The sequence below is a fragment of the Bos grunniens genome, chromosome 6 (assembly GCF_055505025.1).
Source record: "Bos grunniens cultivar Pamir isolate PY7600 chromosome 6, Bosgru_T2T1.0, whole genome shotgun sequence".
NCBI lineage: Eukaryota > Metazoa > Chordata > Mammalia > Artiodactyla > Bovidae > Bos > Bos grunniens.
The window spans coordinates 36,498,580-36,523,972 of record NC_141170.1 but is presented as its reverse complement, the minus strand read 5'-3'; the positions used below and the strand labels follow the sequence as shown (position 1 = coordinate 36,523,972).

The 25,393-nt window shown below is 38.8% G+C and overlaps 1 long non-coding RNA gene across 1 annotated transcript in view; it reads right to left on the bottom strand.

Annotated features, from left to right (window-relative positions):
• LOC147370591 (uncharacterized) overlaps window positions 1-24,712 on the bottom strand; it is a 38,865-nt gene extending 14,153 nt beyond the window's left edge. The window contains exon 1 of the long non-coding RNA XR_015166143.1: window positions 24,516-24,712. This is a non-coding gene — a long non-coding RNA (uncharacterized LOC147370591). The remainder of the gene's footprint in view (window positions 1-24,515) is intronic.
• Window positions 24,713-25,393: the final 681 nt, after the last annotated feature.

Here is a 25,393-nt window from a genome sequence, read left to right as displayed (position 1 = left end):
CACAAAACATACTTGGAATTTTTTGATACAGATTGCAAAAGAATAATGATTTCCACATCAGAAATATATGATACCCACAACTAAGCACATGACAATAAAATTTTTGAAACAAAGATTTTTAAAAAATTTGAAGACAACTAGAGGAGAATGATTGTACATAGGATGGTGACAAATTGAAAGGTTTTTGACTTCTTTTCAGAAAAATATAAGCAACAAAGTAATGAATGACATTTTTTTAATGTAATTTAATTTTATTTTTTAACTTTACGATATTGTATTGGTTTTGCCATATATCAGCATGAATCCACCACAGGTATACACGTATTCCCCATCCTGAACCCTCCTCTCTCCTCCCTCCCCGTACCATCCCTCTGGGTCGTCCCAGTGCACCAGCCCCAGGCATACAGTATTGTGCATCGAACCTGGACTGGTGACTCATTTCATATATGATATTATACATGTTTCAATGCCATTCTCCCAAATCATCCCACCCTCTCCCTCTCCCACAGAGTCCAAAAGACTGTTCTATACATCAGTGTCTCTTTTGCTGTCTCGTATACAGGGTTATTGTTACCATCTTTCTAAATTCCATATATATGCATTGGTATACTGTATTGGTGTTTTTCTTTCTGCCTTACTTCACTCTGTATAATAGGCTCCAGTTTCATCCATCTCATTAGAACTGATTCAAATGTATTCTTTTTAATGTCTGAGTAATACTCCATTGTTGGCTAACAAACACATGAAAAGATGCTCAACATCACTCATTATCAGAGAAATACAAATCAAAACCACTATGAGGTACCATTTCACGCCAGTCAGAGTGGCTGCAATCCAAAAGTCTACAAGCAATAAATGCTGGAGAGGGTGTGGAGAAAAGAGAACCCTCTTACACTGTTGGTGGGAATGCAAACTAGTACAGCCACTATGGAGAACAGTGTGGAGATTCCTTAAAAAACTGGAAATAGAACTGCTTTATGACCCAGCAATCCCACTGCTGGGCATACACACTGAGGAAACCAGAATTGAAAGAGACACGTGTACCCCAATGTTCATCGCAGCACTGTTTATAATAGCCAGGACATGGAAGCAACCTAGATGTCCATCAGCAGATGAATGGATAAAAAAAGCTGTGTGTATGGAACAGTCTTATGGACTCTGTGGGAGAGGGAGAGGGTGGGAAGATTTGGGAGAATGGCACTGAAACATGTAAAATATCATGTATGAAACGAGATGCCAGTCCAGGTTCAATGCACGATACTGGATGCTTGGGGCTAGTGCACTGGGACGACCCAGAGGGATGGTATGGGGAGGGAGGAGGGAGGAGGGTTCAGGATGGGGAGCACATGTATACCTGTGATGGATTCATTTTGATATTTGGCAAAACTAATACAATTATGTAAAGTTTAAAAATAAAATAAAATTAAAAAAAAAAAGCTGTGGTACAAAAATAAGAACAAAGGAAAAAAAAAAGAAAAAAAAAAAGAAAGCTGTGGTACATATATACAATGGAGACATTTTAAAGGGCAAAAAAATTAAATGAATTAATCTAGAATCTTATGCTCAATGAAAATCTTTTAAAAATAAAAGTAGAATAAAATATCTTTCATATTAAAACAAAACAAAACAAAACAACTTCCAGAATTTGTCACCAGTAAAGCTGTCTTACGATGGGAAATGGTATTACAAGAAAAATTAGATCTATTTGAATAGTGAATACTGAATCAGGTAAATATACAAAGAAATATAACAAAAATTCCCCCTCATTTCTTAATTTCTTCAAAACACAATTGATTGGAATTAAAATGTGAATGAGGTCTGGGGCTAAACTGGGGATGGAGAACTGATCCAGTATGCATATACAATGAGGGAGTCTAAATTTTGTTTTCTTTGATGGGGAATGAAAGCAGCAAGAGACTCATATGTGAGGGGGTGCTGGGTCCTGGGCACAGGGTTGCAGGAAACTGGGAAGAACTCAGAGGTGGATAAGGAAACCAGCAGCCTAGATAAAGAAATTCTTCTTTAACCAAATGATGCTTTACATACATATTCGTCCAGTTTTAGTGTTTTGTTCTTGTGCTTGTTGAAGTGTTTACTTTTAATCATGGAAATAGAATTGAGTTCCACATCTTAACTTCTGAAACATAAGAAAAAAGACAGAAATAAAAAGGGCTGGGGGCAGAAGGAGTTGGTTTCTTGGCAAGAGCAGGAACTCAGAATCAAAAGTAGATGTATTAACCAGAACTCTTTACAAATTCATGGAAATGTTGAGACCGTCATCTGCAGGAAGTAGGTAGATGAATATATCCAATTTTGTTTAAATTGCTAAAAATATAGTAACACTGGCTAACACTGATTGATTCAGTGTATCTTGGGAATCAATTTGACCCATCACTGTTAATTTCTTTCAATTTAACGGACATTTAAATTTGTTAAATATTTTCTAATCATTTGTTCATTTAGCAATTTAATGTTTTTTGAGGGAGTAATATGAATATGTGCTCTGAGATGGGCTTCCCTAGTGGCTCAGATAGATGGTAAAGATTCTGCCTGCAACGAGGGAGACCTGGGTTCAAGCCCTGGGTTGGGAAGATCCCCTGGAGGAGGGCATGGTAAACCATTCCAGTATTCTTGCCTGGATAATCCCATGGACAGAGGAGCCTGGTGGGCTACAGTCGATGGGGTTGCAGAGTCAGACTTGACTGAAAGTAACACTTTCACTTTTTAAAGGTATCTTAACCAGAATTATAATAAGAAACATATATTATAAAATAATAAATATCCCATAATCATGTCAAGTGATAATATAAAGCAGGAAGATTGAAGGGGTATGAAATGGAATAAATAAAGTATTATGGATGTTTGGAGGAGAGGGATATTTCTTCATTTATAAAGGAAAGGAGATATAGATAGAAAAATAGAATTTGCATTGGGCCCTAGATGATAAGAAGGATTGATTACATTGTGATGGAATATACACTCTATTCAGAGTAAAAAGGCAGAGAAGAATGGATACAGGAAGGTACATGGGGAATATGAAGAACACCAAGCTCTTACATGCTGTGCATGAAGAAAAGAAAAGGAAAAGTTGTTGAATTACAAGACTAGAAGAGATTTAGGTTTCAGAAAACATGACTGTCAGTTCTAGGAGTAATCTTATTGGTCAAGAGGCATTCTTTGCAGGTTTTTTTCTTTTTCTTTTTGAGGGGTGTGGTGATGGGAAGAGGAACTTCTAGAACTCTACTTTTAATTGTCTTGAATATGTTGCTTAAGAGTATTTGGGAAAGTGTTGTTAAAGCCTTTGAAGAGCTCACTTGAATTAAGGAGATTGCTAAGAAACAGCTTATGGTGCATGGGGTGCATGTTTGAAAGATTTCAGAAATAGAATTAGGCAACACCCAGTTTCTCTCTGTTAATATCACCAACGCTCTCATGATTACAAAAGGTGAATCACAGGAAAGTGAAAGTGAAAGTGAAGTCTCTCAGTCCTGTTGGACACTTTGCAGCGCCATGGGCTGTAGCCTCCCAGACTTCTCCGTCTGTGGGATTTTCCAGGCAAGAGTACCAGAGTGAGTTGCCATTTCCTTCGCCAGGGGATCTTCCTGACCCAGGGATTGAACCCAGGTCTCCCGCATTGCAGGGATCAGATTATCCTCTGATCCTCCAGGGAATCACAGGAGTCATTACAGACATGACCAAGAAAAGTGTTAGTTGCTAAGTCATGTCTAACTCTTTGCGACCCCACAGACTGTAGCCCTCCAGGCTCCTCTGTCCATGGGATTCTCCAGGAAAAAATACTGGAGTAGGTTGCCATTCCCTTCTCCAGGGAATCTTCCCAACCCAGGAATCAAACCCGAGTCTCCTGCATTGTAGGTGGATTCTTCACTACCTAAGCTACCAGGAAAGCCAGTTAATCCCATGATACATCCTTATGGTTTTTCTAGTAGTTGTGTATGGGTGTGAGAGTTGGACCATAAAGAAAGCTGACAGCTGAGGAATTGATGCTTTTGAACTGTGGTGTTGGAGAAAATTCTTGAGAGTCCCTTGGACTGCAAGGAGATCAAACCAGTCAATCCTAAGGGAAATCAGTCCTGAATATTCATTGGACGGACTGATGGTGAAGCTGAAACTCCAATACTTTGGCCACCTGATGCGAAGAACTGACTCATTGGAAAACACCCTGAAGCTGGGAAAGACTGAAGACAGGAGGAGAAGGGGACGGCAGAGGATGCAATGGTTGGATGGCATCGTAGACTCAATGGACATGAGTTAAGCAAATTCTGGGAGATAGTGAAGGACAGGGAAACTGGGATCCTTGGAGTCACAAAGAATCAAACATGACTTAGCAGCTGAACAATGGTTTTTTAAAGTGATACATAAAGATTCTTTTTGGTTATTTATTTTAAGTATAGCAGTGTGCACATGTCAACCCCTAAATACCAATATATTCCTCCCCTCCCACTTTTTCCCCTGTGGTAATCATAAATTCATTATCCAACACTGTGAGTCTGTTTCTGTTTTGTAAATAAGTTTAGTTGTATCATTTCTTTTGATTCTTCATATAAATGATATCCTGTGATATTTTTCTCTCTACCACTTTCCATCTCCAACAAAACCACCTAGTTTCCTTGCTGTTTTTCCTGATTCCACTATTGCTCCATCCCAGCTCACCTCCCCTAAACAGCCAGTGAGTATTTTTTAAAAACTTAATTTAAATAATATAATTCTCCATTGTAAATATATCAAGGACTCGACACAATACTAACAATTAAGTTCTATTTCCTAACTATGAAGTGAAAAGTCCACCGTGATCTGGCCCGTATAATATTACAAATTGTTATACTTTATCCATAGCTGTTTTTCAAATGCTCTGGAATATTCCAAGCCTTTCCTACTTTTCGTACTTTGCAACTTTGCATTTTTCTTTCTGGTTGAAATGCAACTTTTTTTTTTTTTTTTTTTAGCTTTGCTGCACTGAAGGCTCTTGTTCATCCTTTAGTAGCCAAATGTCATCTCTTTAGTGTCACCATCCCTGATGATTCTACCTAAAGTAGCCACTCCACCCCCATCATTTTATTTTCTATCATATCAACTTAAAATTCTTTATGGCAATTATCACAATTGTCTTCTACATCACTTTTTTTTTTTTTTTTAATTCTTAGTAGTATAGCAATGTAGGGAGGCCTGGCCTGCTGCAGTCCATGGGGTTGCAAAGAGTTGGACAAAACTGAGCGATTGAACTGAACTGAACTGATAGCAATGTAAAACTCTCTTGTTTCTGCATTTAATTACTGGTTACTTATTCTTCTAGGATCTAGTGCCCCTGTTTTGTTCTTATCTGCGTCCAAGGACCTAGAAAATTACCTGGTATATAGGAATTTTTCACTAAGTATTTTAAAAATTAGTGGATAAATGACTACAATATATGAAAGTGAAAGTCGCTTATTTGTGTCTGACTCTTTGTGCATGGAGTTCTCCAGGCCAGAATACTGGAATGGGTAGCCTTTCTATTCTCCAGTAATCTTCCCAAGCCAGGGATTAAACCCAAGTCTCCCACATTGCAGGCAGATTCTTTATCAGCTGAGCCACAAGGGAAGCCCAAGAATACTGGAGTGGGTAGCCTATCCCTTCTCCAGTGGATCTTCCTGACCCAGGAATCGAACCAGGGTCTCCTGCATTGCAGGTGGATTCTTTACCAACTGAGCTATCCAGGAAGCCCAAATGACTGCAATAGAACTGGTAAATTTACTAAAATCTACTCTAAAACATCCTGTTTGAGTGACTATGAAAATTGTGTTTAAGGCTATTACAAAGGGAGACTAGCAAGCTAACTGTGAGATGCATGGGTTAACACAGCAGATTTTAGCACATAAATTTAGAGGTACAAAGCACTGTGGGTATATAAAGTAAATAAAGCATGCTTCTGTCCCTAGAATTTCCCATTCAGCTTATAGCTCTGTGTATGTAGGTAGCTATGAGAACGTAACAAAGTAGATGTCCTCAATTACAGTTTTAGTTCTTCTGGCCCTCTAGGCCTTGGTTCCCAGTGTACCTACAGCAAGTATGTTCTCATTGCCTGTAAGACTGTACATACCAGAGGGTAATGTAAGGTACCATAGAAAGTGTGGGTGCCGTTAATGAAAATCAATGCAGAATGATTAAGCATAGTGGATACTTGTTGCCATACATAGCTATGTAGGAATAACAAGAGAGAGCAGCTGTCTACATGCAGCTAACCTGGTGTTCAGTAGGGAGAATGCTAACAGAATAAAAAATTTCACCCCCCAGCTGTCCATGATAAACTGATGAGAAGGCTTGCTGGCCAACCCAGCTAGAAACCAAAAGTCAAGAAAACCTCCTGCATCATTCTATAAAATTCCACCTCTTAAGAGGCAGAAAAGAGTTAAATGGCATGAAGTTCCAATATGTTTATCTTTACATATCCACAGTATCTAGAAAATGCCTGGCACATAGTAATTCCTTGTTAAGTATTTTTAAAATGGGTGGACGAATGACTTGGGATGTCATCAAACAAAGAAGTTATGGTTGTTACAAGATATCCTGTCATAGTGACTCGGAAAACGATGACATCTGAGGGTATCAAAGAGGCAAATGGAAATTATCTAATACAATCTCTCTTCTATTAGCTGTAACTAATTCAAATAATGTATTCCTATAGGTATCAGTTAAAGAGTGCCCTCAGTGCAAAGCATTATCCTAAATCCTTTGCAACTCTGTGAGACAAGAAGCTGCTGCTGCTGCTGCTGCTAAGTCGTCATGTCTGACTCTGTGCGACCCCACAGATGGCAGCCCACCAGGCTCCTCCATCCCTGGGATTCTCCAGGCAAGAACACTGGAGTGGGTTGCCAATTCCTTCTCCAATGCATGAAAGTGAAAAGTGAAAGTGAAGTCGCTCAGTCCTGTCTGACTATAAGCGACCCCATGGACTGCAGCCTACCAGGCTCCTCCATCCATGGGATTTTCCAGGCAAAAGTACTGGAGTGGGGTGCCATTGTCTTCTCCGAGACAAGAAGCTAAGGAACCACAAAAGAGGCTGTTTGTCCTAGGTTGCACAAATACCTGAGACCTGAACTCAGGCTTTTCTCATTCCAAAGTCAGTCATGTTCACAAATGAATATTGCATACCAACCATCCCTTTCTCCCTAAGGTCATCAATTTCTCAAATTATTTTATCACTCATTCTCCTTTTCTTCTGCCAAAGGAAAAATGTAGATAACCTTTGTGATTAATGCCAGTCCTGGATTTCTGTTTATCTAAGTAGGTTATAATTATTTTTAATATTATACTATGATAAAATGATCAGAGAAAGCAATGGCACACCACTCCAGTACTCTTGCCTGGAAAATTCCATGGACCGAGGAGCCTGGTGGGCTGCAGTCCATGGGGTCACTAAGAGTCGGACACGACTGAGTGACTTCACTTTCACTTTTCACTTTCATGCATTGGAGAAAGCAATGGCAACCCACTCCAGTGTTCTTGCCTGGAGAATCCCAGGGACAGGGGAGCCTGGTGGGCTGTCGTCTATGGGATCACACAGAGTTGGACATGACTGAGGTGACTTAGCAGCAGCAGCAGCATCATAAAATGATATAAAATTTGTAGGTAAAACATGCACACTAAGAGGAACACAAAATTAGTAATAATTGCTCCATATAACTTGGAGTCCTACAGAAATACTCAGGAAGGAAATGTCAAAGAAGTCAATAACACCTCTACTTCAGTGGAAATGATTACAGTGTAGGTAATGTGTTCTTTATGAGTTGAAACTGCATTTTTACTGGGTGATTTATCACTTATGCAATGCAGCTACCTAATGAATAATGAAATAAATATTATCAAGTTTGAATCTCACTGATGCATGAATTATATTGGTTTTCTGAGTTTGGTGTCATGTGATATCAGAGGATCTGTCTAAGAGTCCAAATAATATTTGAAAGTTACTAAAAAATAGAAATGTTTCCATATTTTCTCATGCAGATTAATGTAAATCATGGAAAATTTTCATAAATGGTTCAAAAGTAAGAAAGTCCCATGTTTGAAGGTAAGCTCTGCAGTTTTTAACCCAGTAACAGAGAACAGTTTACTTAACTGTGTAAGCATACTGTCTTAAGTGGTTTTTTTTAGGATTAAGATTTTATAAAGTGTTTGGCATTGTGCTTGATTTACAGATGGTACTTAATAACTGGTGGCTACAATTATTAACATAGGACAAAAATTCACAGTCATTTGAACGTATACATCCTTTCCTACCATTCAGCAGAAATTTTAAAATGTTGTCAGTTTCCCATGGAAATGACTCAGTTAAGCAACTCAGTGACATCATATGTTTAAGGACTATCATTTGCATAAATACAGTTAAATCATCACTCTAATGATCTTTTTAAAATCTGTTTTTACTAGCAGATTCTTTCATAGGATAAAAAGAAACAAGCAAACCTAACTTTTAGAGTTCTAAGAATCTCTAAGTAACTGTTTTATTTTACTTTTTTCTTTTAATATTTATTTTCTATTGGAGTATCATTGATTAACGATGTTGTGCCAGTTTCAGATACAGCAAAGTTATTCAGCTATATAAATGTATCTTTTTTTTCAAATTTTTCACATTTAGGTTACTACAGAATATTGAGCAGAGTTCTCTGTGCTATAGAGTAGTTCCTTGTTGGTTCAAGATATGTGGGGATAGAGTCTAAAATGATAAAATAAAATTCCATATAGTTTTGGAAGTTTGTGATTTATCTCAGAAGAGAATGGGAAAAAATAATATCAGCAAGGAAAATATATTACACTGATACTTAAAGGGAGAAAGCATTAGATGGAGAGAGTTAGGAGCTGCCAGACAGTTAGAGATGATCTAACAAATATTGATACATAATACAAATGAAGTATGGGTCATTTTTATTATAAAATAACATGGTTACTGAAAATATTCAAATAATACTTAAATCTATAAAGCAGAAGGTGAAAGTGACAGCCCATTTCCCCAAATCTCATTTGTCTATATATCATATATATAAAATACAGTTCAGTCTTGCTTTAGATTCTCCCTCTCAAACATTTCCAGGAATCCAATGATTATTTTTATGTGTCATCTGATAAAACCTAGACATTTCCAGACTATAGCAGAAAGGGTAATTTTCCTATTATGTGGTCTAGTACTGGTTGTATAGGTGTTTGTATGGGGCTCGTGATGCCATCTCCAATGTATAATTAAAACACCTGCTTGGATATCCTGTTCTCTTTATGTTCTGTTGAAGATTCCTGATGTCACCCCTTGTTGTGGACAAGGTGAACTCGTTTGAAAGGTGAACTCCAGTGACTCATGTCCTATATAGTCTCCATCCCAAGTGTTGCAGAACACGTGACCTGCTTCTAGGCAACAGAAAATGACAAAGATGATAGTCACTCCCATCACGATTATGTCAACTTGTATAAGACTTCATCTTAGCAAACATGAGGGGGAGATTCTTCTGTGGGTCTTGAAAAAGGAAGCTGCCATGGTATGAAAATATCTATCAAAGTGTCAGATGGTAGGAGCTATGATTGGCCTTTAGAAGCTGAGAGTAATTATTCTTGTCAGCAAGAAGGGTCACCAAATCTTGGAGCTGAAAGAAATTAAATTCTTCCAACAGCCACATGCTTTTGAAAGAAGAACCTGAACTCCAGAAAGGAATTGAGGCTGGCCAATACCTTGATTGACTGGAGTCTACTGCTCTGAGATAATAAACATATATTGCTTAAAACTGCTGTGATGTGACTTTTACTAATGACCTCCAAAGTGAAGGTCATTAGTAAATGACAAAACTGGTAGCCTCTGGATAACTATATATGTCTTCTAATTGTCATCAGTGAATTCCACAGCATAGTGGTACTTTTCTGCCCTCCTTCATGGAAATCCTCACATGTGATGATGTGGGAATAGTGGAAATGAATGAAAGAAAACTTACGCTGGCTACATATTTCATCTAGGCGCAATTCAAAGATAAAACTCTGAAGTTAAATCCCACCAAATTCCTGTACAGAGGGTAATTTTCTCTCAGAGGCACAGATAAAGCTCTTTCTGATTTTGTTTGAGGCTCTTTAGTGAATCATATAGGTATGTTGGTGTACATCTTAACCCAGGTAGAAAACAAATGTGTTATTTCTCAAAGAAGTCCTGGGATTTTTACATATCAGGACACTTCATTAGTCTTTTTATATTTAATTTATAATTAGAACTTATAATTAGATCTTGGTGGTTCAGTTGCTTGTGATGCAGGTTCAAGTAGTTCAGTTCAGTTCAGTCACTCAGTCGTGTCCGACTCTTTGCAACCCCATGAATCACAGCACGCCAGGCCTCCCTGTGCATCAACTCCCGGAGTTCACTCAGATTCATGTCCATCGAGACAGTAATGCCATCCAGCCATCTCATCCTCTGTTGTCCCCTTCTCCTCCTGCCTCCAATCCCTCCCAGCATCAGACTCTTTTCCAATGAGTCAACTCTTCGCATGAGGTGACCAAAGTACTGGAGTTTCAGCTTCAATATCATTCCTTCCAAAGAAATGCCAGGGCTTATCTCTTTCAGAATGGACTGGTTGGATCTCCTTGCAGTCCAAGGGACTCCCAAGAGTCTTCTCCAACACCACAATTCAAAAGCATCAATTCTTCAGGGCTCAACTTTCTTCACAGTTCAACTCTCACATCCATACATGACCACTGGAAAAACTATAACCTTGACTAGACGGACCTTTGTTGGCAAAGTAATGTCTCTGCTTTTCAATATGCTATCTAGGTTGGTCATAACTTTCCTTCCAAGGAGTAAGTGTCTTTTAATTTCATGGCTGCAGTCACCATCTGCAGTGATTCTGGAGCCCCCCAAAATAAAATCTGACACTGTTTCCACTGTTTCCCCATCTATTTCCCATGAAGTGATGGGACCAGATGCCACGGTCTTCATTTTCTGAATGTTGAGCTTTAAGCCAACTTTTTCACTCTCCTCTTTCACTTTCATCAAGAGGCTTTTGAGTTCCTCTTCATTTTCTGCCGTAAGGGTGGTGTCATCTGCATATCTGAGGTTATTGATATTTCTTCCAGCAATCTTGATTCCAGCTTGTGCTTCTTCCAGCCCAGCATTTCTCATGATGTACTCTGCATATAAGTTGAATAAGCAGGGTGACAATATACAGCCTTGATGTACTCCTTTTCTTATTTGGAACCAGGCTGTTGTTCCATGTCCAGTTCTAACTGTTGCTTCCTGACCTGCATACAGGTTTCTCAAGAGGCAGGTCAGGTGGTCTGGTATTCCCACCTCTTTCAGAATTTTCCACAGTTTATTGTGATCCACACAGTCAAAGGCTTTGTCATAGTCAGTAAAGTAGAAATATATGTTTTTCTGGAACTCTCTTGTTTTTTCCATGATCCAGCAGACGTTGGCAATTTGATCTCTGGTTCCTCTGCCTTTTCTAAAACCAGCTTGAACATCTGGAATTTCAAAATCACATATTGCTGAAGCCTGGCTTGGAGAATTTTGAACATTACTTTACTAGCATGTGAGATGAGTACAATTGTGCGGTAGTTTGAGCATTCTTTGGCATTGCCTTTCTTTGGGATTGGAATAAAAACTGACTTTTTCCAGTCCTGTGGCCACTGCTGAGTTTTCCAAATTTGTTGGCATATTGAGTGCAGCACTTTCACAGCATCAACTTTCAGGATTTGAAATAGCTCAACTGGAATTCCATAACCTCCACTAGCTTTGTTTGTAGTGATGCTTTCTAAGTCCCACTTGACTTCACATTCCAGGGTGTCTGGCTCTAGGTGAGTGATCACACCATCGTGATAATCTTGGTCGTGAAGATCTTTTTTGTACAGTTCTTCTGTGTATTCTTGCCACCTCTTCTTAATATCTTCTGCTTCTGTTAGGTTCATACCATTTCTGTCCTTTATCAAACCTGTCTTTGCATGAAATATTCCCTTGGTATCTCTAATTTTCTTGAAGAGATCTCTAGTCTTTCCCGTTCTGTTGTTTTCCTCTATTTCTTTGCACTGATCGCTGAGGAAGGCTTTCTTATCTCTTCTTGTTATTCTTTGGAACTCTGCATTCAGATGCTTATATGTTTCCTTTTCTCCTTTGCTTTTCGATTCTCTTCTTTTCACAGTATTTTTAAGGTCTCCTTAGACAGCCATTTTGCTTTTTTGCATTGATTATATTCTTTGCAGCCAAAGGTGGAGAAGCTGTATACAGTCAACAAAAACAAGACCAGGAGCTGACTATGGCTCAGATCATGAACTCCTTATTGTCAAATTCAGACTTAAATTGAAGAAAGTAGGGAAAAACACTAGAACTTTCAGTTATGACCTAAATCAAATCTCTTATGATTATACAGTGGAAGTGAGAAATAGATTTAAGGGCCTAGATCTGATAGATAAGAGTGCCTAATGAACTATGGACTGAGGTTCATGACATTGTACAGGAGACAGGGATCAAGACCATCCCCATGGAAAAGAAATGCAAAATGGCTGTCTAGGGAGGCCTTACAAATAGCTGTGAAAAGAAGAGAAGTGATGCAGGTTACTTGGGTTCAATATTAGAAATCAAGTTTATATTATGAAATTATATGAATTAAGCTTTGACCTTTGTCTCTTACTCTTATAATCTATGGTTCTCAGTTATTCTTAGTAATATTTCTAGTACTTTCAGCTAATACTTTATATATATATATATATATATATATATATACACACTTAATCAAATATTTATTTCTTATATAAAAATAGGAAAATGCAATAAACTTTTGTCCCCTACAAATATATTACTTATTTACTTATACTTTACTTATTTACTTATATGGCATTTTTAAGTTAGTATAAGTAAATATATGGGCTTCCCTGGTTGTTGTCATTGTTGAGTCATTAAATCGTGTCTGACTTTCTGTGGCCCCATATACTGTAGATGCCAAGCTCTTCTGTCCTCACTATCTCTGGGAGTGTGCTCAAATTCATGTCCATTGACTTGGTGATGTTATCGAAATATTTAATCCTCTACCACCCTCTTCTTCTTTTGCCTTCACTCTTTTCCAGTATCAGGGTCTTTCCCAATGCACCAGCTCTTTGCATCAGGTGGCCAAAATATTTGAGCTTCAGCAGCAGTCCTTCCAATGAATATTCAGGGTTGAATGCCTTTACGACTGACTTGTTTGATATCCTTACTGTTCAAGGGACTCTCAAGAATCTTCTCCAGCACTACAATTCAAAAGCATCAATTCTTCAATGTTCAGCCTTCTTTATGGTCCACCTGTCATATCCATATTTGACTACTGGAGAAAAACATAGATTTGACTATACAGACCTTTGTCAGCAAAGTTTTGTCTCTGCTTTTTAATATACTGTCTAAGTTTGTCATAGCTTTCCTTTAAGGAGCAAGTGTCTTAATTTCATGGCTGCAGACACCGTCTGCAGTGATTGTAGAGCCTAAGAAAATAAAATTTGTCCCTACTTTCACTTTTTCCTCTTCTATTTGCCATGAAGTGATGAGACCGAATGACATGATCTTCATTTTTTTTTTAATGCTGAATATCAAACCAACATTTTTAGTCTCTTTTACCCTCATCAAAGGCTCTTTAGTTCCTCTTCATGTTCTGACATTAAAGTGATACCATCTGCTTATCTGAGATTGAGACTATTTATTCCCATAATCTTGACTCCAGCTTGTGATTCATTTAGCCCTGCATTTCACATGATGTACTCTGCATAGAAGTTAAATAAGCAGGGTGACAGTATACAGCCTTGACATACTCCTTTCCTAATTTTGAACCAGTCAGTTGTTCCGTGTAATGTTCTAACTATTGCTTCTTGAAAACCCATACAGATTTCACAGTAGAGACAGGTAATGTATTCTGGTATTCCCATCTCTTTAAGAATTTTCCACATTTTGTTATGATTCACACAAGGTTTTAGTGTAGCCAATTAAGCAGAAGTAGATGATTTTTAAAACTCTCTTTCCTCATGATCCAATGAATATTGGCAATTTGATCACTGGTTCCTTTGTCTCTTCAAAACCCAGATAGTACATCTGGAAGTTCTCAGTTCACATACTCATGAAGCCTAGCTTGAAGAATTTTGAGCATAATCTTTCTAGCATGTAAAATGAGCACAATTATATGGTAACTGGAACATTCTTTGGCCTGCCTTTCTTTGGGATTGGAAAGAAAATTAATCTTTTCCAGTTCTGTGGCCACTGCTGAGTTTTCCAAATTTGCTGGCATATTGAGTGCCAACAACATCAATATTTTTATCATTTAGCAACATCATCTTTTAGGATTTTAAATAGCTCAATTGGAATTCCATTACCTCCATTAGCTTTGTTCATAGTAATGCTTCCTAAGTCCAACTTGTCTTCACACTCCAGGGTGTATGGCTCTAAGTGAGTGATCACAGCCTCCTGATTATCCAGGTCATTAAAACCTTTTTTGTATGGTTCTTCTCTATTTTTCCTACATGTTCTTAACCTTTTCTGCTTCTGTCAGGTCCTTACCATTTCTGACTTTTATGCTTCCCTGGTGGCTCAATGGTAAAGAATCAACCTGACAAATTAGGAGATGTGGGTTCAATCCCTGGGTCAAGAAGATCCCCTGGAGTAGGAAATGGGAATCCACTCCAGTCTTCTTGCCTGGGTTTCCCATGCACAGAGGAACCTGGAGGTCTATAGTCCATCCAGTTGCAAAGGAGTCAGACAGGAGTTGGCAAGTAAGCTACAACAACATAAGTAGTGCTTAGTCACTCAGTCATGTCTGTCTATTTGCAACCTCATGGACTGTAGCCCACCAGGCTGCTCTGTTCATGAGGATTCTCCATGCAAGAATACTGGAGTGGGTTGCCATGCCCTTCTCCAGGGGCTCTTCCTAACCCAGGGTTTGAACCCAGGTCTCCCAACATTGCATGCAGATTCTTCACCATCTGAGCCACCAGGGAAGCCCAACACAAATATATATATATATATATATGTAGCATTATATATTATATAATATATATAGTATTGATCACTATATTATATTATATATGATTGGGGGCAGGAGGAGAAGGGGATGACAGAGGATGAGATGGCTGGATGGCATCACTGACTCAATAGACATGAGTTTGAGTAGACTCCGGGAGTTGGTGATGGACAGGGAGGCCTGGCGTGCTGTGATTCATGGGGTCGCAGAGTCGGACACGACTGAGCAACTGAATTGAACTGAACTGAAGTATATTATATACTTCACTATATTATTATAACTCATTGCAAGTACTTACATATGCACATTCACATACTTAGGTGTGTATATATTATTATATATGCATATATATATACACATATATAATATGAAAAGAAAGTGAAAGTAAAAGTTGCTCAGTTGTGTCCGACTCTTTGCAATCCCATGGACTATATAGTCCATGGAATTCTCCAGGCCAGAATACTGGAGTGCGTAGCCTTTCCCTTCTCTAGGGGATCTTCCTAACCCAGGGATCAAGCCCAGGTCTCCCATATTGCAGGCACATTCTTTACCAGCTGAGCCACAAGGAAAACCCAAGAATACTGTAGTGGGTAGCCTACCCCTTCTCCAGGGGATCTGCCCCACCCAGGAATCGAATCGAGGTCTCCTGCATTGCAGTTAGATTCTTTACCAACTGAACTATGAGGGAAGCCTATATATAATATAATTTAGTCTATTTTAATGGCTTATTTTCCCTCTGATGGAGAAGGCAATGGAACCCCACACCAGTATTCTTGCTTGGAAAATCCCATGGACAGAGGAGCCTGGTAGGCTGCAGTCCATGGGGTCTCTAGGAGTCGGACATGACTGAGTGACTTCACTTTCACTTTTCACTTTCATGCATTGGAGAAGGCAATGACAACCCACTCCAGTGTTCTTGCCTGGAGAATCCCAGGGACGGGGGAGCCTGGTGGGCTGCTGTCTCTGGGGTCGCACAGAGTCAGACACGACTGAAATGACTTAGCAGTAGCAGCAGCAGTAGCAGTTTCCCTCTGAACTCCATATTTCTTAAAAATGGGATTAATTATGCATTTAAAAATGCAAGCATAATGTATACTTACAAAGTGTAATGTAAGGAAATGGAGTAAAGAGACAATTTCATGAAAGAGAAATAACATGAATGAGATATTTTATACACTTTTTGTTAAATATTGTTTGGCACAAAAGTTGTTAGCTTTTCATTAAAAGACAATGCTTTGGAATAATAATTATTTCTTTGTGCAGACCTCTTTGGGCAAATTAAATTTACCTTCTTCTTTTCATTATGTATTATTTTTTTTAGTTCATTTTTGAAGTATATTGTAAGAGACCCGTGGTAAGTAACACTTTATGGCAACTGCTGCAATATCTGAATACCAATTTCAGCCTGAACTTGTCAATATATTGACTTTAAGGGAGGTATACAATTCTAGCTTCAGACACAACCCATAGTCTATTACAGACATTTCTCAGGATTGTCCTATATTTGAATTCCAACAAGGGAGTATTATATATTAATTGTCTTATATTTTAAAATATGCTTATGCATCATTCTGGCATATTTCTGGGAAGATAATAAAAGGTCCACATTGCTTTTCAGTTTATCTTGGATGAGAAGTATAATTTCTGGCACCACTAGTTGAAAAGTTCTCTTGGGCAGTCATTTCTCTTTCCATGCACACTGAAGGAGTTTATAAGTATAAGAAAGAATCCTTATCTTTAGTCCCTCTTCAAAATTTCAATTCTCATCAATTACTTACATCAACAACCATATGAAAAGCTGCTGAGAGGTCTTGGAAAATCAGAACAGAAATCAATCTCAGAGTAGTGATAGTAGAGAAAACTAATTTGTATGTTGGAGTTGAGTGTATTGAGAATTGGAATGATGTGCATTGAGAATTGGGATGGCTTTGCAATGTGTCAGCCAAGCTAGCCTGAACTACATTTCCCAGAATTTCCTTTATTGCGTATTTCTATTAGAGTGAGCAAGTAGGGAGATTGGTGGGGGAGGGGGGCAGATTTGAAAGCCAGATAGCAAGCTGCACCTATTTTGTAGCTCGTACACTTATTATGGATCTGCTGACTTACCCCACTGGTGTGAAGCACGAGTCAGGCCTATAGTTGCTCTACTTTCTTGAAATTCTTTAGCTTTTATGACCAGCTGTGTATGCTTAGCTTTGTGACATAGGCTCCGATTTCTTCAGGTTATCCTTATCAGCAAGGACAGAGGCAACCAAGAACTACATGGATTTCAACATGACTTTGTAGAGTTCTAGCTCATGTTTGGGGATTTAAGCCTGATCATGACCTTCCCTCCCTGACTGCCTCCCTCTGTGGACTTCAATTTCCAGCCCAGGCAAGGAGGAAGTGGTAGCCTTAATGAAGCAACTTAATCAGCTTATGGAATTGAGTAAGTGAGTTCAAGATAACACATACACAACACACTCACACATAACTGGCTCTGCTCCCCTGGTTGAATTCTGACTGACATACAAAATAAAGTCAATAGACATGGACAACTCTTTTATTAACTTTTCTTATGAAGGGGAGTAGAGATAATATCTGGAGAGGATATGAAGATAAAGGATGATTACAACAAATAGAGACTTTTTTATTCTGTTTCTATAAGAGAAGGAAAATGCATGAAGCAGAAGAGAGAGAACATGACCAATATTACCAATACAATCCCCAGCACCTCCATTGTTTGGGCTTCCCTGGTAGCTCAGATGGTAAAGAATCTGCCTGCAATGCAGGAGACCAGGGTTCAGTCCTTGGATCAGGAAGATCCCCTGGAGAAGGTAATGGCAACCCACTCCACTATTCTTGCCTGGAGAATTCCATGGACAAAGGAGCCTCGTGAGCTATAGTCTGTGAGGTCTCAAAGAGTCAGACACGACTGAGCAACCTAACACACACATAACATACACCAATACCAAAAAAAGAAAAGGCAGAGACAAGAACAGATTCAAATGGGTTAGTGATTATCTTTTTCTTTTCCAGCCTTGCATGATAAGTCACTTCAGTCATGTCCAACTGATTGTGGCCCTATGGACTGTAGCCTGTCAGTTTCCTCTGTCCATGGGATTCTCCAGGAAAGAATACTGGAGTGGGTTGCCATGCCTTCCTCCAGGGGATCTTCCCTACCTAGGGATTGAACCCATATCTCTTACATCTGCAGGGAGGTTCTTTACCACTAGCACAACCTGGAAAACCCTTTCCAGGCTTACTGAGGTATAATTGACAAAATTATATTTTATATAAAGAGTACAATGTAATGATTTGATATTAATAAAATATACACATTGTAAAATGATTAGTTAACACATCTAATACCTGACATAATTACCTTTCTTCCCCTTGTAGTGAGAAGCTTAAGATCTACTGTCTTTGCAAATTTCAAGTAAACAATGAAGTATATTTAATTGCAATCACTATGTTGCATGTTAGATCCCCAGAACTTTTACATCTTATAACTGAAAATGTGTGTTTTGACTAATATCTCCCTATTTGTTCAGTCAAATGACCTTCTTCTTCTTCTTCTTCTTTTTTTTTTTAAGAAATAGTAGCAACAGACTATTTCTTTTTCTTACATGCTGCTGCTAAGTAATTTCAGTCATGTCCGACTCTGTGTGACCCAATAGACGGCAGTCCACCAGGCTCCCCCGTCCCTGGGATTCTCCAGGCAAGAACACTGGAATGGGTTGCCATTTCCTTCTCCAATGCATGAAAGTGAAAAGTGAAAGTGAAGTCTCTCAGTTGTGTCCAACCCTCAGCGACCCCATGGACTGCAGCCTTCCAGCCTCCTCCATCCATAGGATTTTCCAGGCAGGAGTGGAGTGCCATTGCCTTCTCTGTTTTCTTACATAGGGCAATAGTAATTTCTCATTTGACATAACTGTCAATTATATTAAGCAGTCCGCTAAAATATCATGATAGTTTAATCATTATCATCATTACCAAAAAATCCCCTAAGTATTTAAAGTACTGCTGCTGCTGCTGCTAAGTCGCTTCAGTCGTGTCCGACTCTGTGCAACCCCATAGACGGCAGCCCACCAGGCTCCCCTGTCCCTGGGATTCTCCAAGCAAGAATACTGGAGTGGGTTGCAATTTCCTTCTCCAATTTAAAGTACTAGACTCTATCAAACTTAAAAAAACAATTGAAGGTAAATGGAATCTTTAGGTTAAAAGAATTTGATTTTCTTCTCTTACTATTGGTTCCTGAAGCTTACATGAACATGGTCATTCCAAGAAATTGTTTCTACTAATGTGAGGTTGAATGAGTTTAGTAGAATAAAAAAAAGTTCTAGGAGGGACTCTAGCAAAGAAACCCCACATTCCATTTGAGTAAAGAAACTTCTGCTTTTTATGATAGAAATAATACCTTGTAACATTAAATCCAGGTACATATTAATAAATAAAGTATTAGGTTTGATCCCTGGGTTGGGAAGATCCCCTGGAGGAGGGCATGGCAACCTAGTCCTGTATTCTTGCTAGGAGAATCTTCATGGACAGAGGAGCCTGGCGGGCTACAATCCATGGGATCGCAAAGAGTTGGACATGACTCAGCCACTAAGCACAGCACAGCACACCTGGATTAAAGCCTCTTAGCGAATTTAGACAGTGAAAATCACTAAAACTAAATAATTAATCAGAATATTATAATTTTAATTTCTATAAAATGATTCATAAATGAACAGGTCATCTGATTACCAACATGCTCCTTTCCAAGACCCCATTTTCTTTAAAAATTTTCTTTAACCAAATCCCTTTTGAAATTGACAAGATAATTAAATTTATCCTTCTAATAGAATTTAGTAGGGAAAATAATATAAAATTATTGGCAAACCAATAGTTATTTATTATACAAATATGAAAGGATGATAGCCTCAGGCATTGACTGACTGTTCTTTAATTTATTGATCCATATTGAGGGTGCTTGAAAATAACTTACTTATTTCTTTTCAAGCTTTGACTCTTTTCAACATTCTAGGATAAACACATCTGACATTTTAATTAAAGGAAAAACTAGAATAATATATATATTTTTACTTAATAGTTGAGTCAATTAAATATCTAGAAATGTTAAGTCTGTCTCAGAAGATCCAAGGATATTCTACATAAAATATAAAGTGATGACCTGAGAATTAATTGACTGAATATGTTATTTCTTTATCAAGCTAAAATGTAGAATACTTAATAAAAACCATTTTGTTTTTAACCTCTTTTACCCTTTTTTAACCTATATACTATTCTTTACATTTAACTGCTTCTGAATTATATTTCCTTGAAATTTTGTCAAGAAAGGAATATAAAGCCAGTGTAATGCTGCACTACATACCTCCTGGTTGAACATGTACTTTCTGTCCCTATCTGTCATTGTCAAATACCTGCAGATCCTTTAGCATGCTTAAAGGAGACTCTCTCTGAAATGAAGTACATGAATAAACTTATTCCATAAAGCAATCTTAATACAAATTGTGTGTTAGTTGCTAAGTCCTGTCTGACTCTTTGCAACACCACCAGGGTCCTCTGTCCATGGGGTTTCCCAAGCAAGAATACTGGAGTGGGTTGCCACGTCCTTCTCCAGGGGATCTTGCCTATCCAGGGGTCAAACCCAGGTGTCCTGCATTGCAGTCAGAATCTTTACTGTATGAGCCACCAGGGAAGGTATTTATATCAAAAGAAGTAAATATGATTTTTAATAATAATTTGTACTTACCTAATATGTTACTTTTTAATTCAATGATAATGCTGAGTAGTAAACAACCAGAGTCTTAATGGCACATGATGATAAACATTGATTTAGCTCACACATTTGTATAGTGCATCTGGTTTATCTGGGCTCACTTAAGAATCTGCAGTCATCTGTTGAAGGTCTTATAGATAACTGTAGATCCCTGCTGGCACACAAGCCTGGGCTCACTGCTAATACAGGATGATCTCAGCAGGGATGGCTTGGGGCACTTGAATCAGTCATTCATTTACCTCTGGATTTAGCATGCAAGCCCAGACATGTTCTCATATTAATTGGAGAGTAGGAGGAACAACTCATTGGAAAAGATCCTGATGCTGGGAGGGACTGGGGGCAGGAGGAGTAGGGGATGACAGAGGATGAGATGGCTGGATGGCATCATCGACTAGATGGACATGAGTTTGGGTGAACTCCGGGAGTTGGTGATGGACAGAGAGGCCTGGTGTGCTGCGATTCATGGGGTCGCAGAGAGTCAGACATCACTGAGTGACTGGACTGAACTTAACTGAGGAGGAACAAAAGGACAAGCTCAATCACCCAAGAGCTTTCCAAGGAATTCTTCTGTCAGATTTACTAACATCTATTGTCTCTGGCGGCTCAGATGGTAAAGAATTAGCCAGCAATGCAGGAGACCAGGTTTCAGCCCTGGGTCGGGAAGATTGCCTGGAGAAGGAAACGGCAACCCACTCTAGCATTCTTTGCCTGGAAAATCCCATGGACAGAGGAGCCTGGCGGCCCGCAGTCCATGGGGTCTGAAAGAGTCAGACATTACTGAGCGACTAACACTACTTTCAATTTTCATTGGCCAAATAGGGCTTCCCAGGTGGTGCTGTTTGTGAAAGTCACTCAGTTGTGTCTGACTTTTTACAGTCTCATGGACTATACAGTCCATGGAATTCTCCAGGCCAGAATACTGGAGTGGGTAGCCTTTCCCAACCCAGGGATCAAACCCAGGTCTCCCACGTTGCAGGCAGATTCTTTTCCAGCTGAGCCACAAGGAAAGCCCCAGGTGGTGCTAATAGTAAAGAATCCACCTGCCAGGTAGGAGACAGGCATTCGATCTCCAGATTGGGAAGATCCCCTGGAGGAGGAGGTGGCAACCCACACCAGTATTCTTGCCTGGAGAATCCCATGGGCAGAGGAGCCTGGTTGGCTACAGTCCATGGTGTAGGAGAGTTGGCTACACCTAAGCATGTGTGTGTGTGTGCCTGCACGTGCATGCACACACACACACACACACCCATGTTGGCCAAATCACATGGCTGAACTACATACACATCACATGGCCACCTATCTGAGTGGGAGGGCCTCTGGTGAATAACTGTGTGCTACTCAGATTTCTCTTCGGGAATAAAGGATAAGCTACCTCAGCTGATGCAATTACCACTGAAAGGGACTTCTCAAATTCTGTTAATAGCTCAGTTTAGGAATGGCTTCAGTTGAAGAGAACCACCTCACCAAAAACCATGCTTCCTTCCAGGGCAGCTCTATTCAGTGATTGGTTGACATAAAAGTGTTAAAATCTGATCCTTTTACCCCAGCTGTAAAATATTCTGAATAGTAATTCTATTTTCGCATCTCCTTGTAGGGTCAGCTGTGGCTTCCATAGGGAGTGTGCTGCAGTTTGACTTCTCCTTCTGTGCAAATCTGCCTTCTTCCATTCCACTCCACCACTACTGAGCCCAAGATCATTCCCTAATTCACTTACTGCCACTAATCTCCACCTTAGAGTTTATATGGGAATCTAACTTGCGACACTTCAAAATTACATGAAAAAGGGTATAGCTCTAGGGAAAGGTGAATTGAAGTTATGAACACCATCAACTTTTCTAATTTAACAATCTAACAATATAAGGTTTGATCATTCTTAGAAGAGTAATTACAGAAAAGATACTTTTCTCCTAATTATTGATGCCAAAAGCTCAGCTTCTCTGTACATCGGTGCCAAATTAAATTTTGGACACATAGTTTTGGGTGAAGTAGAAAAGGATAGCTTTATTGCTTTGCCAGGCAAAGATGGACACAGCAGGCTTATGCCCTCAAAATCAAGTGTTCCCACATGGGAAAGATAGTGACAAGTTTTATAGTAAAACAGGGAGTGATTGGCTCATGGACATTCTTCTGATGGGTTGGTGGTGAGTTAAGCAGGAGTCAGCGTCATCAACCTTCAGGTTTAACTGGTCTGGGGTCTACATGCTTGTGGGAAGCATACCGTAACTTCTCTCATCTAGAGTGGGTTTCAGTATTTGCAAAATAGCCCAAAGTGTAGAATCCCAATTAAGGAGGTGGTTGGGGCATCAGCCCTGGGTTGGTTGGCTTACAAATAGGCACCCTTCCAGGTGAGTTGTTTACTATTCTAGGAATTGGTTCGGAGAAGGCAATGGCACCCCACTCCAGTACTCTTGCTTGGAAAGTCCTATGGATGGAGGAGCCTGGTGGGCTGCAGTCCATGGGGTCGCTAAGAGTCGGATACGACTGAGCGACTTCACTTTCACTTTTCACTTTCATGCATTGGAGAAGGAAATGGCAACCCACTCCAGGGTTCTTGCCTGGAGAATCCCAGGGACGGGGGAGCCTGGTGGGCTGGCGTCTATGGGGTCGCACAGAGTTGGACACGGCTGAAGTGACTTAGCAGCAGTAGCAGCAGCAGGAATTGGTTAACTTTAGAGGAGACATTCCCTTCAGCATTAACAAAACCCCCAAATACCAAAGTATTAAAAAGAAGACACAAGAAAGTTGTTAAAAATACAGAAACATGCACATAAGAATTTCTTTTTTCTATTCTTCTTTTCTGGACCATATGGGTCATATTTTTATAACTCCACCTTTGTGCTAATACATAGTCTGTTTTCAAGAAATATTTTCATTACATATTATTTATTCAAGCTAATGCAAAAAATCTATGCAAGCTGTTTATACAATCTATCTTCCCCCTAGAAATCATTCTAGTCTAATCAAGAAGCTGTTCTCCTCATTAATAGCTAATATACATAAACTTGTTGCCCTTTGGCTTATCTTGTTGATTTATTTTATAATCAATTGCAGCCCACAAAATAACTTACTTGGCAAGTCAACAGTTACATTAGTTTTTTCTTTCACTACCTTCTCACAACCTCCATACTCTTTTTTTTTTTTTTACCTCTATACTCTTAACACAAGAGCAAACAAATTTATTTTGCTTCTTTTAAAATTCAGATTATATTTTATTTCAATTACTCATCTGTTTTCAATTTCTCAGGAGTTTCACCATAAAAACAAGTCAATATTTCACCAATTCTTTTTATTAAAAAACAATATTATCATTGGAATTTAACAGCTATAAATCCTAACTTTATTTTTATATGGAATGGTTTAGATTGAAAATCATAGGATTTTTAGGTTGAGGTGCTAGAATATATGTCAAACTGATCCTGGGTATTTGTTGTCATAGGTACCTTAAAATCATTAATATTAAAAGTAAAATATTACATTTCTGTACAGAGAGGATATCAGTGAAAATGGTATAATAAAAGCCTCCAAAAATTCTCTCCTCCATAAAATCAAGGGGAATACTTGCAAAAATAAGAATCAGCATTTTCACAACTCTGAAGATTATTCTAAGCCTTGCAGCAATCTGGAGAGCATTAATGCAACAAAAGCAGCTGAATCTCAGAAAAAAAACAAAACACAGAAACCCAAAACATGAATTTTATGGCACTCTAACTTGCTCTATTCCCCTACCCCATCAACTTCTCAATAGGTTTTGAGAACCAACATACCTCAGTCAAGGGAAAAATGAACAGCCTTATAGTCACTGGAGAAAGCAAAATGAAGTAAGAGTTACACAGTGGCCCTATTCCTAGAGAATTCTCATTATTTGATTTGTCTGTTGTTTCCTTGGAAGATTCCACCTGCACGAGTGTCTTTATTTTTACCTGACTTTGAGCTCATCCAATATAAATAGCCTTTGGGCCCTGGTTGTCAAAAGCAAGGAAGGAGAGGCAATAGTTTAATGTCACAGCTGCCAAGTCACTGGGTAATAGTTGGGGGCAAACAATATTTAAACTAAAAAGGTTAAAAGGAAAATCTGAAGAATGAGATAAACTCTGATATATTCCTTGGAATCTAGAAAGTTGCCCACATGGATAGGGCAATGCACGTGTCATGAGTTTTACTGAGCTCACCTCTGGCTGACCTTGAGACTCTATATTGAAAGAAATAAAGGCTAAAGCACCTGTTTCAACTGCATGGCTGAGTGTTGAAGATACGCCTTAACTCAAACTCAGAAACTCTCCCAGAAGACTGGGATATTTATTGGTTCCAGGTGTTTAAGGAAATCTCTATTCAATCTTTAGTGAACCACTAGATTAACTGAATATACACTTAATTGGTTACCTGTGGGGAAAAAAAATATAGACTTCATAGAATTGATTTGTAAAAGTCTCTAAACAAAAAACAATAACAAGAAACTCTGAAGATGGGGGTTTAATAAAATTTTCAGTTGATACATTTTATTATTCACTGTGTTCAGTTTTCATGTAAAATAATATAAAACTTGCAAAAAAATAAGAATGCGTGGGGGTAAGGGAAGAAAATCCCTAAACTATCCTGAGGAAGCCAACATGTTGAAGTAGACAAAGAATGTCAATATATGAGA